The following is a 9,107-nucleotide window of genomic DNA, read 5'->3' on the forward strand; positions in this document are numbered from 1 at the left end:
AGAGAGAGACACGTGCAGCCCAGTAGCCCACAGAGCATGGGCTGGAAGGAGGCCAGCTGAGGTTGATCACAGATTTTCAGTGGAAGGACAGTGCATGTCTCAAATTCTCCTAGCTTTGTGACAATAGTCACCAACATTTATGGAGACCTTTGCAGGCAGGAGTGTAGAGCAGAGAAGAGAGTGGAGCTTTGGTGCTTGGCAAGACCTCCCTGAAACCCCGGCTTGGCCACTGCCAACCTGAGGCAGGTTTCCTGACCTCTTGAAGCCTCAGTGTTTTCCCTGGTGAACTGGGCATGACAATATCACCTTCCAGGATTGGAGAAGGTGTATAGGATATGATTGGCAGAGGGGCTGGCACACTGCAACTTGACTTTTATTAAAGGGAAAATGATTCACATCATGAAAGCTCCCCCTGCATATAATCTCATGGCAACACAAAACCATCTTATAGTGTCTGGTTATGTATATTTTTATATGATTATATAATTAATGTCTGCTCCTCCTTCTAGCCTGTCAGCTTCACAAGGGCAGGACTGTGACCTGCTGATAGCCATGTGAACCTTTCACCACGGTTCATGTGCATGGAAGGTGCTAGAAAGTAGCCATCAAATGAAGGACAAGGAGAATGGCTAGGGACAGCTCTGCCAACATCATCTTGCTTTAGTGACGACAAAACTAAAAAATGGTAAGGGAGCCCTTCATTCAGTATTTCCCATAACACTGTGATTCTGGGTCTGAAAACTTGTTTTGAAATGTACAGTTGAATTAGGGGCATTAGTGTCCTCATTCTAGTCAGGTGGGCGGATAGAGTAGTGGTTGAGAGAACTGGCCTCGGAGTCAGAAAGACCTGGATTAGAGTTCCAGCTTCATCACCAACTCCTCCATTGGCTCATCTGCAAAATAGAGACGAGTTGCTTTGTTGGCAGAGTCCTTCTGAGGACGAAACAAGACAACCCACAGTTATATACAGTTGTATGTAACTAATTAGTTAATACTATGTGCTATTTTCAGGTTTTAGCATTGTTTGAATATATATGTGTGTGTATGTGTTTATGTACTTTTTGGAAGTAAATTAATTCATTCTTCTTTATATATAAATATTAAAATATTCATTTTTATACAAATATGAAAACAATGAGAGACTGAATGAGTTGACTTCATTCCTAGGCCAACCTCGTGTTGGGTGCTGGGACTAAAATCCTGGTCTCTGGAGGGTTTTAGGAGTAATGTTTGGTGTCATTTAATTCTATGTAGGAAGTCTTCCTGTAGTTTGTTTGTTCCTTCCTCCCCACACTCATCAGCATGGGTTGAGGGCCCACCGCCTGCAGGCAGAGGGCTGCCTCAGGGCTGTAGATACAGAGAGGTCTGTGCTCCGAAGGAGCTGGGCACAGGCAGAACTTCTCAGAGGGGTGTGGGTATCAACCTTATGGTGTTTTGGAAATTAGGGCTGACGCTTTGGTCATCACAAAATGGAGTAGGCAATGAAGCTATTCTGTGGACAGAGGCCAGTGTTGCTGGAGATCCCAGAATCCCTAAGAGTAACGCCTGGAGTCACGTCACTGTGCTCCTCTCCACATTGTACTCTCATGGCCAAAGGCGGTCCTGCCTCCTGCACGGCTGTCCGATGTCCCACTGGACAGTCACTGACAAGCAAGGACCCTGGTTATAATTATCTAAGCCTAGTTCCTGAGTCTGTTTTATAATTAAACAGAAAGGCACATATGTGTGCGTTTACATGTTTTATTTTATGTTCACATAAATATATAAATGCTTAGTTTTTGGCTCTGAATTTTCCACCATGCAAATCAAGAGAAGATTGTACTTCATTGTGTTCAGGGTTTAAGAGTTTTTCTTCTGTATGGGATGAATGTCATCCGTGGTATCTGAGTCACCTGCACAGCATGCTCTGTGGGACCACACTGCGGGGCCCCTGCAGCACCCGTGGGGTTCCACGCAGGGGGCAAGTGCTGACCGTGGCTGTATGCCTTCTGGTAGTCACCTGGAACATTTACTTGTTGAAATATGTATATATTTTTTTTTTTATCACAAATTACTTTAGTTTTCCCTTTCAGTTACAGATAGGGCATTGTATTGATTTTGTTGTCATTGTTGAAATTGTGTGCTTAGGTAGATTATCTTATTTTCATTTCTGGGAAGAAAAAAGAGGCACTACAGAATATCTGCTGTAAGAAGGGGCTGGAGGGTAAAGCATAGGAGCCGCTGATCTAAGGGAGAGAGACAGGAAAACAGATGGAGAGATGGGTTGGAGGGCCCCTGGCTGCATGGGACTGGAAGCAGAGACCCTGAATACAAATAGACTAAAGCACATTTAATTTATTATTTCATTTTATTTTTTTGAGACAGGATCTTGTGGTGTCACTCAGGCTGGCATAAAGTGGCATGATCTCAGCTTACTATAACCTTCACCTCCTGGGCTCAAAAGATTCTCCTATCTCAGCCTCCCTAGGAGCTGGGGACTATAAGCATATACTGTGATGCCTGGCCAATTTTTACCTTTTTTTTGTTTGTTTGTTTCATCATGTTGCCCAGGCTAGTCTTGAACTCCTGAGCTCAAGTGATCCTCCCTCCTTGGCCCCACAAAGTGCTGGGATTATAGGCATGAGCCTCCGTGCCCAGCCAAAAGCACATTTAATTTAAAATGCTATCAGCATACATATTAACTGGAAAGAAAAATATCATAAGCATTCAAATCAAAATGTCTTCCAGCTTGCATCAGGAAGTAGAAAGAGTTGTATGTTCTGAACTTGACAGTTCCTTAACTTCTGCCCTGACTCTGAACCAGAGTTTCCATACCTGTAAAATCACTGGGTTGGGTTCAATCTTCTCTGGTGTCTTTCTTTGCTAAAATTTTATGAGTCATTGGCAGCAGCTGTCTGACAGTAAATCTGTCTCATTTTTCTTATCACGAACTTCATAAAGAGGCATGGATTTTTAAAATGTTGTTTTCCAGTAAAAATTTAAAGACTACCTTTAAAATAAAAATTGGGCAGAAGGTGAAACAAAACCCTATAATTCTATAAATCTGCAAGTTTGCAGAAATTTTACTTAGCGTACAACTGCTAGGTAGAACTTAATGAAGATGTTTGCGTTTCAAATCCATCTCTACCAATCATTAACTGCACGACCTTGCTTAACTTCTTGTCTCAAAATGGGAAAAATAATTATCCCTACCTCTAGTACTATAAGATTTAAATGAAATAATGCTTCCAAAACACTTAGAATATACCATGCCATTGAGTTGTACAAGATGAAAAAGTTCTAGAGATTGAATGCTCAACAATGGGAATATACTTAGCACTAATCAACTGTACACCTAAAAACAGTTAAGATGGTATATTTTATGCCATGTGTTTTTTACTACAATTAAAAAAAAAATGGATTGGCCAGGTATGGTGGCTCATGCCTGAAATCCTAGCACTTTGGGAGGCCAAGGCAGAAGGATTGCTTGAGACCAGGAGTTGAAGACCAGCCTGGGTGACATAGTGAGACCTCATCTCTACAAAAAGTTTAAAAATTATCTGGGCATGATGGTGCATGCCTGTAGTCCCACCTACTCAGGAGGCTAAGTTAGGAGGATTGCTGAAGCCTGGGAGGTTAAGGCTGCAGTGAGCTGTGATCACACCACGGCACTCCAGCCTGGGTGACAGAGAGAGACCCTATCTCAAAAATAAATAAATAAAATAAAAATAAAAATTGGATTGCAAAATATATATACAAATATACGTACTAAGTGCTTAACAAATATACTGCACCTCTTATTATACTACTTATTTGTGTTTTCAGGTGGGCTCTCATGCTGCCCATACATTCAACAGACAAGAGCCAAGTACTGGGCTGGCTGGGGAAGTCCAGAGAAGAACATCATTGCTGACCTCAAGAAGCTAAGGCCCTAGAAGGGAAGAGAGGGGAGTAAACACCTGCCATGGAAGGTGCCAAGGGCTACAGTAGGCATGTCACCAGCAGGATATGAGGATTCACCTTCAGCTCCCTGTGTGCTTATTGTGGGGAGAGCCCAAGGTGAAGGGTAAAGACAAAGGGGTGGGAAACTGCCAGAGGAGGCTTCCTGCAGTGCCTGGGGCCTGAGCCGAGGCATGGAGGTCACAGTGGAGCTGGCCAGGTTGAGATGGCACACTCTGGACTCTCTGACTTGATGATTGGAAGATGCTGGTTCTGCATCTGCACTGAGATACTTATGATAAGGGTAAACAAAAATCCCCTAAACAGGGAATCAGATGGTACCAGGAGCGAAAAGGCCCAACCCTGCTTGCCAGGAAAGACCAAACCCCAATCACTGGAAAACACCACCATTCCTTCCCCTAAAGCCAAAGCTTCTCCATGTGAAGGGGAGGATGGTAAGCCCCCCTGTGTGTGTTACACGTGGTCCAGGCAGAAAGTGCTGTGTCCATTGCTTGCCCATCCCCTGGGCCTGGCCTTCACAGTATCTGGGATCTGTTTAGGGGGCAGCCCCATTTACTTGCAGTTCGCCAGTCACATGCTGCAGCACAGATCCATTCCCCTCCACCTGCCTGCCACCCACACCGACAGGAGATGAGATGGGAAGTAATGGGCCTTCCTCTTGCCTCCCATATGAGCACTTGAAGTTAATCCGTATCTGGGCCTCATGACTCAACACATTATTCTGTGTATGTACTTTATTGCAGACTAATGGTTCTAATAAAATTAGTGCCATCCCACATTATTGGTTCAAAATTAGAATTACATGAACAAAACAGATACAATCTTGCCCAGTCTTATAGGGCTAAACCATGGACCCAACTGCAACATTTCTTCCTTTCTTACTTCTGTAGTTTCATTTTAGGTTGTCTTCAAGACTTTAAACGAACAAGACTTATTTCAACTGGATTTTCCTAAAGTTCTTAGGTAGGGTGAGTATCTAATTCAGCACGAAAACTGGGACAATCATGAGAGTGAAAGGCAGACTATTATTAGTTAAGCCAGGACAATAGCATATGCCAGAGCTGCCACAGGCTAACTGTGACAGGTGGGTGGTCACCCTATTTTTAGGGGCAGGCTGACCCTCTTCAATAGTCATCAATTAGTCTTGCTAAGTAATGCTGCTTTTTCTGATTGCTTTTTTTTTAAAAAAAAAATAAAACAAAACATTAATTTGGGGGCAATTATCTCAACAAATTTGAGAAGTTAAAAGGAGAAGCAAAGATATATTTACATCCAGACATATGTGATTGCTTGGGACTTCCTTTGATGTGAAACTTGTAAAGTATAAGGGGAAATCTGGGCTGGCATTTCTTTACTGTATACTTGTGACCTGGATCAAAATATGAAAATGTACTTTGAGTCAGATTTGAGCAAATGGAAACTTCACCCTTTGGCTTGAAGACAGACTGTACATCAGTAAATCTCAGGCTGTTTTTCCAGGAAATGACCCTCACTTAGAAACATCCAGGTGTTATCCAGGGAGCCTGACCTTGACTCCATGTTAATTCAAATGAAACTCGCTGTCTAGTATTCCTGCCTTCAACGCTGTCACCTGCCATCCATTCCACATTCTCGGCTAGCCAAGGAGTGGTTTTCCATATGAAAGCATGAGATATTCTGCTTTCTGTTTTGCCAGTGATCATGAAACATGTGAACCTGAGGCAAAAAAGTCAAGTGCTGTACCTTTGGTCCTTAAAGCAGCTGTGATTTCTCCAAATGTGAGGGCTGCATCTAAAAGCATGCTATGACCCCACTACCATGGCACAGGTTTCCGTGAAGACCCACTGTGATAATATACAGGACAGGGACAGATTTTGCCAACTGTAAAACACCATAACAATATGAGTTATTTTTCTTGTTTCAGTGTTCCCTGGATGGAGTTGAAATATTTTGGCAATCACAGATTGAACTGTAGATATCTTGCCCCATGAATGATGAACTGTGTTTTAACAAGGCAATACTCCACTGAGATGTAGGTTGCATATTTCTCTGTCAGAGCAGCCCACACTGAGCAAAGTAGACAGGGGTCTCGAGTTAGGATGTGTGTGGAGTCCTGGTGAGCTCTAGAGAATAAACAACTGATAAGAAGGAAGAAAGAGAAGGTGGGAAGGGAAAAAAAAAAGGAGGGAGGGAGTGGTGGGAGAACAAGGGAGGTACAGGGAGGGAAGGGAAAAAAGAAAAAGAAAAAAGAACAAGAGAAAGAAAGAAAGGAAAGATTCCACAAGAACTCCTGATGGTTTCAACAGCACGATTTGCAATTCATCCTAAGGGAGCTGTGGCACCCACCCATCCACTACCATCCAAGGGAAAAATCTTATTAGAATGTGGTCATCTTTCTCCTCAAAATAACAAGACAGAAAATGGCAGGTGAATTGGAATTACACTCCCACCTCGCAGTGTGTGGGTGAGATTTGATTTCTGTCCACCATGTGTGTGGTGGGCCTTGGGCACCCAAGGCTGGCATCCACACTGACATAGACTGAAGACCCCAATAGGAAGATGGCTTAGGATTGGGATGGAGCCAGGAGCCTTGGGATGGAGCCGGGAGCCTCGGGATGGAGCTGGGAGCCTCCTGCAAGGAGATGCTGATAAAACAAACCTTCATCAGGGCATCGTCTTTTATCAAGATTGTTCTTCCTCCTGTCTCACAACAAGCCTGTCCTTGTTGCGTGTGTGTGCGTGTGGAGGGGTGGGTGTGTGCTGCCAAGTGGGTGCATGCCTCTGTGTGTGCTTGATGTCTCATCTGGTGTGATTAAGGGAGAAAAGGGGTGGGGGACTGTTCTTTGTTTATTTTGCAGATAAATCTCATCTTTAATCTGGATGCATAGCAATGTCTTGTGCAAAGGAAAGGAAGCCCCCTACGCCACCCCTTGACATCCATATAAATCACAGGTTTTATTCCTCTGCTGTGAGGGGACATTGCAGAATGGAGCAACGTTGCAGACTCTCATTGGGTGATGCTTCATTACTTGGTGGAAAATCCCCAGGGCCAAAACGTTATTTAAATGTGCTATGAAAATAAATGTGATTTATATATGTGTCGTCTGCTGAGACGTTCTTCTCTGTTACTGCAGGTGCTGTCGTGCATCAGGATTAGCGCCTCAATTTATCGCCAGTTCAAGCTACACACATGCTCCATGACAGGATGTTGTCCGCATCCTCGAAAGTTCCAGGAAGGAGATGGTGTTGGCTGAGTGGTGGGCTTTAGATATTCAGCAGTATGGTTGACTTTTATGGGCTGAGAATGTGTGTGCGTGTGAGCACATGCGTGCTTGTGCATGCTGGTGTGGAGCCTGGGCCACTGTTTTGTTTGAAAGACGCAGGGAACAGACACTTTGTACTCATATGCATCAATTTCCAATGGCAGCAGATTGCTGTTTCTGGTTCAAAGATAAAGAAGAAAGCGAAATCTTCATTTCATCTCAGGACTGGGGCCCACATGTTTAGCTCAAAGTGAGTGGAAATCTCTGAAAAGCAGGTTTGGGCTAATGAATGTCAGCAGGCCTTCAATGTAAATGGGATTTGATTAGCAGGAAGGAGTGTGGTTGGGATATTTCCATTACCAAAGAAAGGTAGAGAAGCCAAGGCTTGTCTTAAGGGGATGAAGAAGGTCCCTCCAGCTGCCCAAGTAGAGCCTGTTCCAGTGGGCTTTCACAGATGCTCCAAAAACATGGGGCTAACCTTGGCTTCTACCATATGCCATGGGGCACCAGACCATTGCTCCAGACAAGTAAACTTGAGGTCCGAGGAGGTGGCAGAGCTTCGACCAGACACCACGAACAGAATACTCCACAACACAAAACATGCCACATCAGTCCTCACCGTTGCCTTGCCTCTGTGCCCTTCATTTTAAAGATGACAAAACTGAGGCCCACAGAGGTCAATATCCCACAGTTGAACTCTTCATACCTGGAGAATCCAGGTCTTCTGCTTCTGGAATCCTTCCTCAGGCATTCTTTTAACTGGTAGCAACTCGTGTCTTGCCAGTCTTGTCTCTAGCTCCCCTGCTCTGTTTTTCTTCAAGATTAAGGGTTCTAAGTGATATCTAAAGTAGGACCTATCTAGAAAAAAGACCTATATAAAATTCCTTTTAGATTGAAGTGGGGAAGCAAACAAAGGAACTTACAGATACACTCTATATTAGGCTGTTATTTGAAATAAACAACAGTAACTCTGTAGCACTAATGGGAAGCCTTAAAAAAAACCTTTTTATTTTGAAATAATTTCAAATCCACATAAAAATTTCAAAAATACTGCAAAAAGTTCCTGTACATGTTTCATCAGCTTCTTTCAATTTGCTGTGTTTGCTTTATCATTATCTGGGTATGTGTGCCTGTGTGCATGTGTGTGTTATTTTCTGAATGGTTTGGGAGTACACTGTACACATTCTACCCCTTTATCCCTAAATACATCAGTACACATTTCCTAAATTCATTCATACAACCACAGTGCAGTTATCAAATCCAAAAAATTAACATTACAATAGTATTATTATTTAACTTACAGACCTTGTTTGAATTTCAGTAAATGTCCTACTGATGTCCTTTCTAGCAAAAAAAAAAAAAAAAAAAATTGTTTTCCACTTACTTTGGGATTATGTGAAATTCATGTCTCGTGTCTCATTTATGGGGACTTATGTGAGAGGGTTGAGTGTGCTAAAGTTTTAGGCTGTTAAACTAAAAACTAAACATTACCTTAAAAATACATATATGTTATATCTGTAGTATCTTCACCTTGATAATTCTTCTTTGATAATTATAATTAAACATCCATAATGGGAAAATTCAAAACCTTTTTATCTGTGAACCAAAAAATAAAACCAGATTCTGCATTCCTTGTGCATTTCAATCCAGTGTACGTTTCCTCAACATCTGCTTGGTTGGGAGCTGTGCCTTTCTATTTGCCTGCTCATGAGATTTCTGAAAGTCTTGGTAATGGCTTTAGCTCTGAACCCAGACTGAGTAGAACAAAAGTCCAAGGAGTGTTTTGGCAAAATGTGGTGAGCAAGGGTGATTGGTCTGTAAATATGTTTCAGCAATGCTCAGTTTCTGAAGGAGTGTGGTGCTGGAGGTGCCCCTCATTATAGCCGCAAGGAGGTCGTCGGCTCCTGTGATCACATTGTGTGTCCC

General features: G+C 42.9%; 1 long non-coding RNA gene across 1 annotated transcript; it reads left to right on the top strand.

Moving 5' to 3' along the window:
- The first annotated feature begins 518 nt into the window (after nucleotides 1-518).
- Nucleotides 519-8,823, top strand: LOC116557460. The gene is made up of 2 exons (XR_004271530.1): nucleotides 519-685; nucleotides 3,805-8,823. It is a non-coding gene; the product is annotated as an uncharacterized LOC116557460 (long non-coding RNA).
- Nucleotides 8,824-9,107: the final 284 nt, after the last annotated feature.

Source organism: Sapajus apella, unplaced genomic scaffold, assembly GCF_009761245.1.
Source record: "Sapajus apella isolate SASKATOON/1434 unplaced genomic scaffold, GSC_monkey_1.0 scaffold19, whole genome shotgun sequence".
Taxonomy (NCBI): Eukaryota; Metazoa; Chordata; class Mammalia; order Primates; family Cebidae; genus Sapajus; species Sapajus apella.